General features: G+C 31.2%; 2 non-coding genes across 2 annotated transcripts; both read left to right on the top strand.

Moving 5' to 3' along the window:
• Positions 1-6,234: 6,234 nt before the first annotated feature.
• LOC127124742 (small nucleolar RNA Z157/R69/R10) lies at positions 6,235-6,333 on the top strand. Its single transcript, XR_007804208.1, has one exon. It is a non-coding gene; the product is annotated as a small nucleolar RNA Z157/R69/R10 (small nucleolar RNA).
• A 101-nt stretch (positions 6,334-6,434) lies between these two features.
• On the top strand, positions 6,435-6,518 carry LOC127124744 (small nucleolar RNA R11/Z151). Its single transcript, XR_007804210.1, has one exon. It is a non-coding gene; the product is annotated as a small nucleolar RNA R11/Z151 (small nucleolar RNA).
• Positions 6,519-7,988: the final 1,470 nt, after the last annotated feature.

The raw sequence follows: 7,988 nt of genomic DNA, 5'->3' as shown, positions 1-7,988 counted from the left end.
ATTATAGGAAAAAAAATCATTGTTTAACAAGTAACAATAATAATTAGTTATTTTGGTATGTGTAAAAAATAAAAAAAATGACATTTAAAAAGGAATGGAGAGAGTAGTAGTTATATAATATATTATTTTAATACGATAAATTTATGAATATGTCTCTTATAGAATAATGATGTGAGTTTAAGAAACTCAATTTAAATATGATTTTGAACAGCCATGTAGAAAGCTCACGAGCAAACATGTTCATCCACATGATCAATGGTCATCAATCCACATGAAATATTAGTGATCAACGTGAAATTCTCATTACTCAATAAAAATGTGAATGCCACAACTATCCATATTGAATATAAAGTGTTGAAATTTAAATTTAACATATTGAAAACAATGATAATGAAAGAAATAACAGAAAAATATTTCAAGGTTTGTTAAAAAAAAATTATGTTAGTTAGAAATCATGAAAGTAACTTATTAATGTTAGTTGTATTTGTATCAACTAAAATGTTTAATATTGTTGTTGTTGAAATTTAATATTTTATAATTCTATTGATTTTTTTTATTTGTTGATGTTTATATGATTTTCTTTATTTGTTGATGTTGCGGTTGATATTTAAGGTATAAAGATTTGATGTATTTTATTGTTGTTGAGATTAAATGTTTAAAGATTCTATTGATTTTGTTTTTGTTGTTGTTATAAATGTTGTAGTTGATAATGATGAAGAATATTTAAAATTTGTCTATAAATGTGATGTTTTGCAGATTAAAACTAAAAAAATAGGTTAAAATTAAAATTATGTATACATGACTTTATCCATTATTTAAAACTGAAGTAAAAAGTAGCACAATTTTTAAAATCCAAAAAATAGTTGTTGTGGATCGAACCCATGACCAATGTCACTTTTCCCGATCGATTATTCAAAAATCGAGGAATAAAGTGGTTGGTTTTCATGTAGTCATTTGTTACCTCGCTTGTGTAGCCGAGGTTATATCTCATTCGCGTCCAAGGTGAAATAACAACAATTTTCCTTATCAAAATTACTATAGAATAATAATTTGATGGTTCTTTTTATTCACATCTTTTCTCTTCTTTTTTTAAAAAACTATTTTAACTTCTTTATTTTCTAATAATTTGATGGTTTTTTTCATTCATTCACCTCGGTGTCTATCTGCATTTAGAACTTCTGTAATCTCAGCTCATTTCTTTCATTTTTTTTGTGTGAATTGTTTCATGTTGCTTTTCACATTGTCATTGGTAAGGTAGTACATCATTAACTAAAAGAAACAACAACAACAAACTCATTCATTAAATAAAATAGATAAATTTTACAAACGGGAAGAACATTCAACAAATCAACTAATACTCTTAATCAATTGAAAGTATTAAAAGGGAAATAAACTAAAACTTAAACCACGACAATTGTAAAATTTCCGAATCACATATTATCAGGGAAAGTTTTACCTCGTACCCCTACAATTGTACCCATACCCCTACAAATAAATTTTTTGGACCAAAATACCCTTATATAAATAGGGTATATTTTTCAGAAATGGATTTTTTTCCAGTTGCGTTTGAAGACTTCCAGAAGAGTATTTTTTGGCATTGTAAACCAGAATACTGAGAGTAAGTCTTCAGGTTCACAAAATGTATACCAGAACACTTATTCAAAGACTTCTGGTTCGCTGCATTTTTGGGGCATTGAACCGAAACTCTTTAAGAAAGTCTTCCGGTTTGTAAGAGTATATAGTGGAACTCTTTCTTAAAGACTTCCGGTTTGCATGAACTAAACCGGAACTCTTTTAAGAAGTGTTCCGGTAGTCAACCAAATTTTTTCCATATTGGAACTCTTTTAAGAAGTATTCCGATAGTCAACCAATTTTTTTTCCACATCGGAACTCTTTTAAGAAGTGTTCCGGTGCGTTTTTTATTTTTTTTATTTTTATTGTTTATTTTTTTTTAATTTATTTTTTTTAATAATTCTTTTGTTATAATATTTTTTTATAGGGGTTCGAAGACGAGGTGCAGATGGTAGGATTCCAGACTACAGTTTAGGCCGGGGCGCATCTTCATCTGCAGCAGAGCCGATTGGATATCCATGAGGGTCGTACGATACGTCTCTTTTGGTAAAGTACGAGCATCATGTTGCTCCCCATTTATGGTTTGGTGAGGTAAATAAACGGGATATATTTGAAAATGAATAATATTTGAATATTTTATATTGTGTTTTCTAATATGTGTTTTAATTGTTTTTAGGAAAAAGGTCCGAAGAAAGAGTTAAAGGTTGTTGGACACAGACTAAAGCTTACATCGAGGGTTCCACTCGCTCTTCCACAACAGATGGAAGGTTGGGTATCTAGGTCTGAGTTATCTTCAATTCAGAAAACTAGTTTGAACAAGATAAACACAAATCTGATATCTACATTTGTGGAAAGATGACATCTAGAGACATCTTCATTTCACAAATCTGGTATTTGTATCTGCATTACTTTGCATTACTTCGCATCAATGTTTGGTCCCTCCCCATCGTGACGAACCAAGAGAGGTACCAGTTTCTGTTTATGACGCAGGACCATCTGATCCTAATTGGGCTCGTGTATCTACATTGATTCATCGTTATCTGAGACAGGTTAATGCCGAAGAGGAAGATCCACAGTTTGCTGATTTATTTGAAGCTTTGCATATTTCTCGTTCACATTGATTTATGTATTAAGTTTTAGAACTGAATATGATAGACATAATATAGTATTCATGTTTTGATTACATATTCATGTTTTGAGTACATATTCATGCTAATATAGGCGTAAGTAATTGGCAATGTTGTAGACGTCCTGCAAATCCTAACATCCAAGACGTTACTGCCTGACAACGAAACTTCTTCCAATCTAATGTGACCGGTGGCGACGGAAACCCCTCTTTCATGTTAACATGATGACAATAATTAAAACATATATTTAATAAAATCATATAAAAAATGCATAGAAAAAATATCACATATAAAAATAACATAGAAAAAATTATAACACGTACCGATTAGTCGTCGTGTTACCCAAATATAGCACTCGATTAATCCATGCTCCAACAAATCTATGTCTATGTGGAGTCAACCATGTGTCTTTCACATAATTAATAAATTCACTATAATCAACACATGTTTGCTCAAGTTGATGCAACCGTTGACCATACTCAACCTCATCACTAGCCCAAACAACTTCTATCCATAATGTGTCTATCGTCTTTTGCAGGTCATTCACCACATGTTGTTTGCATTTTGCACCAACGTTTTTGTTAATGTGAAATCTACATAGCAAATTAATCGACCTGGAAAACACAATTTCAATTGCTTTCATCAAAGCAAGATCTCTATCTGTCAAAATCACTTTTGGACACAAATCTTTCTTCACAAACAATTCTTTTAGTTTCTCCAATACCCAACAAAAATTCTCTGTCTACTCAGACTCCATATACGCAAATGCAACAGCAAAAGTCAACTTGGTTGATGTCATGCCAACAATTTCAAACAAAGGTTGTCTATATTTGTTTGTCTTGTAGGTGCTATCCATAACTAACATAATAGGAAAAATATTCAACAACTTAACTGAATCAGGATGAACCCAAAATATATCTCTCACAACTTCCGAGTCATCATTTTTTCTACTCCAATACACATAGCCTGCATCCTCAATAAGCTTAAACAAATGTTGCATCTCACTTCTAGGACCTCTTATCTCTTTTTGTATCACACTCTTATGCTTGTATACTTGCGTAATCCGAGTGACATTCTCAGGATCTCGGTCTTGCAAGGAAAACAATATGTGTCTAGGTGGTACATGTCTCTTTGTCAAATCAGCGACATGTTGCTTCTCATCTGTGGTCAACCTACCAACAAAGGAATGACCTTCTAATCTATCAGGTAAACCATGATTATGGAACCCACATTTTACATCAATCTTCCAACCAGACCCATCTTTCGCCGGAGTCGACCTGACTTTAAATGGGCATCCATATTTCTTGGACGCACTTTGGGTTCCACTATCAGTATCCATGTGTTTCCCACCTTTATCACAACCAAATATTAATTTATTACTTCTCTCTCTCTTGCCTGTTTCAGTATCTGAATGAGTGATAATAACAGTTACTTTATTATCGATTCCAACCTCTTTAATCCATCTGATCACCTCTTCTCGTGTACCAAATCTTTCGGTCGTTAAAAACGCATCAAAAGTATCTACACATATTTGAGGAAGATTTTTCATTCCTGCACAATAAAAAAATGTCCAAAAAAAGTCCAAAAAAAAATGCAAACCGGAAGTCTTCAAAGAAGAGTTCCGGAATACACATAAATAATACCGAAAGACTTCAACAAAGAGTTCCGGTATGTGTCACTTTGTTTACCGGAACTCTTTCAATAAGTGTTCCAGAACTTTTTATTTATTAAAGAACCAGAATTCTTTGTTGAAGTCTTCCGGTTTATTGTTTGCAGTGTTCCGAATGTCTTTGGTTTAGTCTTCCGGTTTGAAAAAAATACATACTAGAAGTCTTTTTCCAGGAGTTCCGGTGCGAGGGTGAAATGTGTAATTTTCGGAAGTATCAACTGAATGGTAAAAATGAAATGGTAAATTGGTTAAAATCAGTTAAGGGTAAAATTGGTATTTTTAAAAAATTGTTGGGGTATGAAGTAAAATTTTCATTATCAGGATGCATGTATTTGCGTACTTGCTTAATGGTTTACTTAAAGGCCTGGTTTTTACTAGCCCAAATTGTTCTCATCTAGTCTCTCCTGTGGGCCAATGCTTGATCTTACTCTCTAAAATATGTTTCCATTTCTTCTGGAGTAGTGATTCGTTCTCTCAAATTTAAAGTAGGCATATAATCACTATGCTCATTAAAATATTCGAGAAAGTTTGGTATGAATTGGGGTGGTTTGGCATATAAGCTGGACGAAATATCAATGGCCTAACTTGCCATACCCAGGGCATGCTGATGAGGATCTGTTTGATGTGGTTGCACATCTAGATGATAAAACTGTTATTGACCTTCTTTTAGTGCTTCTTCTTGACCATCCTTATGAATAGGACATGTTGGTATCCTTCACATGATATCACGACTGATTGGTTGCATTAGAAGGATCACGTCGTCATCTGGGTGACTTTGAACACCCACCAACTTGCATAATTCGTTAATTATACAAAAAAGACCACATGCATTGTATTTGATATTTTTTGAGATCATACGACCAACGTTTATAGGTTGATTCAAAATAGTCATCAGTCCCAAAAAAATCTTCACGATGAACTCTCAAGTGTTTGATGTCGCCTCTAGAGTTCAAACAAAAAACGATGCCTACTGCTTTTGGAATTGGGCGCATTAGTGGAAGACCCTGCACAACAATTCATTCTGTTTTTGGTTGGCAAACTTCATTTTTCATAGCTTCAAACCTTTCCTCGCTTGGCCTGTTGTTGCGGTCCCTTATATTTCGAATTCCACGTAGACCTAATGGAGAAAATTAAGTAACACGTTAATTGCTTCAGGACTATAATGTATGAATTTACCTCGCACATATGATGTGTAATGTTACGACTCATGATTAAACACATTCACATAAAATTCCAAGCCAATTGATTTGTTGGTATCTTGAATCAAATTGTTGAGCTTGTTCCAACATCTCTATTAATGCTTCGTATCTCTCTAGATAAAAAAAATCAAAATCTCTCTCAGGAACTACCTTTTAGTTGGATACAAATCCTCTCCTGCTGTTCTCATGTTTTACATGTTGCTCCAATCTTAACCATTTATGCAATAATTAATATTAATTACTTTTTATATTGACTAAAATGAGTGACTGAGATGGAGCATGACCATTCAACCACTGCAGAGGATCCATGTCCCTTGTAGTTCTTGTGCTCAGGAATGCAAAGTAAATTGTTGTTTTAAATACGTTCTTTGCCAATGTAGTTGGGCCCTATCCATTTGTACAAAACCAAATAGCCCATATCCATCTGCACAAGCCTTAACCTGTTACTATCTCTCCCTGAACCCTAATTTGGTGTTGCCACATAAATTGGAACCTACTGCTCCTTTATTCTCTAACTAACAATCTATTTTCATTCATCTGTTGTGTCATTTATTTGAAATTCATTCAAATTGCGTTTTATGCTTGTTCTAGATTCATCACTTTCAAACTTATTTTGTTGTGTTTTGATTTGATTGGATGTTTTTTTTTCATTGAGTTTTACTTTTAAATTAGTGCGGTGACGATAGATTTTGCGGATTAGAGTTTCTGATCTGGGAATCTTCACCCACTATTTGATTACAAAACCCTTGGCTGTCCGAGCACTATTTCATTCTTGTCACATAATTATTAACTTATAGTTTTCTCCAATTATTTGATCTTTAATATCTAGTTTTTTTTCGTCTGATAATCGTTTTGATGTATTTTTGTTGGTTTAGGATGATAATTTAATTATCTTAGCGGATTTCAGTGAGATTTTTATCAATGATCTCAATGTTACACACACTCAGGCCACTCTATTTGGTTTGTACATACATTAGAGTCCAATTTCTTAATGATTTTGAAGATCTTTGGAAAAGAATTTTGGATTCTATACCAAGTGATTGACTAAAGATATAGTTAGGGAAGCCTAAATAGAACCATTAAAGCAATTAAATCTTTGATCAATTTTTTTACTTATGATAGTATTTTAAATTGTACTAATTATGTATTTATTATATATGATAATGCAAAATTTAGATTTTATTGCTATTTAAGTTTATTTATTTTATATTTTATAAATTTGGATATCTATTTTAAAATTCCTTTTTTTTTCTTTTTATGTTTTATTTAGTTATTTAATTTTTTTTATCAGTTTATTTAGGAATTTAATCTCCTTTCGAATTTGGATCTCTTAATTTTAGTAATTTAGGAATTTATTAGTTTTGATTCTTTAATAACACATCGTTACATCTATACAATTAGTTACAGATCACATTTTATTTAATAATTTTTAAATAATTTTTATTTTAATAATAATATGAATATAAAGATGTATATATATTTTTTTAATTCTTTAGCTATTTTTTAATGAGATATCGAAACTACTATATTTTTTATGATTAAATTGTTAGTCAATTAATAGTCAAATTTAATTTTAAAAATATTTTATTTCAAAAGCTTAAATCCTGGTTGCAATATTTCTGTTTAAATCTACCAAATAAATAAATTTGTATTTTTTTTATCAAGAGTAGTTCTTAATATATTTTTAAAAGAGATTAATTACTATACACTATCAGTGTAAAAAGTTTTACACTGTCGATTCATTACCCTCATCCGTTTGTATTACTTTAAAATAAAAGTCAAACTTCTTTTAATATCCGACGTCTATGATTAACTGACGGTGTAAAATTCTTTTACACTGTCAACGTATTTCAATTAAACTCTTTTTAAAAATATAAAGATTTAATCAATATACACATAATAGTTCTTAATATAAGTAACAATTAGGTACTTATAGATGTTTTTTTTGCAAAGAAATTGCAATTGATTAATAATCATAGAATGTGAATTGCAATAATATACTCGATTTTTCATAATTGTGATATTTGCGTTGGCTACAAGATTAACACTCTAGTTATCAAATCAATATAAGAGAAAGATGAGTGAATTTTTAGATAATAAATAATATGTCTTTAGTTATAGTTGAGTTCTGTCTTATTACATATTTTCTTTGTAACCATTATTTGAAAAAGTTGGGAATGAGTTTGTTTTGAAGAAAAAATCCTTATGTTAAATGATTAAATTGTTCTCGGGTTGTCTTCCACTTTTGTGTGCATGAAAATAATGTTTGAATTATATATGACTTAAGTTGACTCTCTCCCTAATGAGACTTTTTTACTCTTTTGCCCTACTTTGAAAATAAAATTCCAAACTATCCCATTTGATGAAGGGACTCGGCCAGTGAATGGTCGAGGATATACTAAATTTTTTTAAACGTTGGTC

This window comes from Lathyrus oleraceus, chromosome 2 (genome assembly GCF_024323335.1).
Source record: "Lathyrus oleraceus cultivar Zhongwan6 chromosome 2, CAAS_Psat_ZW6_1.0, whole genome shotgun sequence".
In the NCBI taxonomy this organism is placed as follows: Eukaryota; Viridiplantae; Streptophyta; class Magnoliopsida; order Fabales; family Fabaceae; genus Lathyrus; species Lathyrus oleraceus.
The sequence above is the reverse complement of the archived record's forward strand: the minus strand, read 5'-3'. Positions and strand labels throughout refer to the sequence as shown.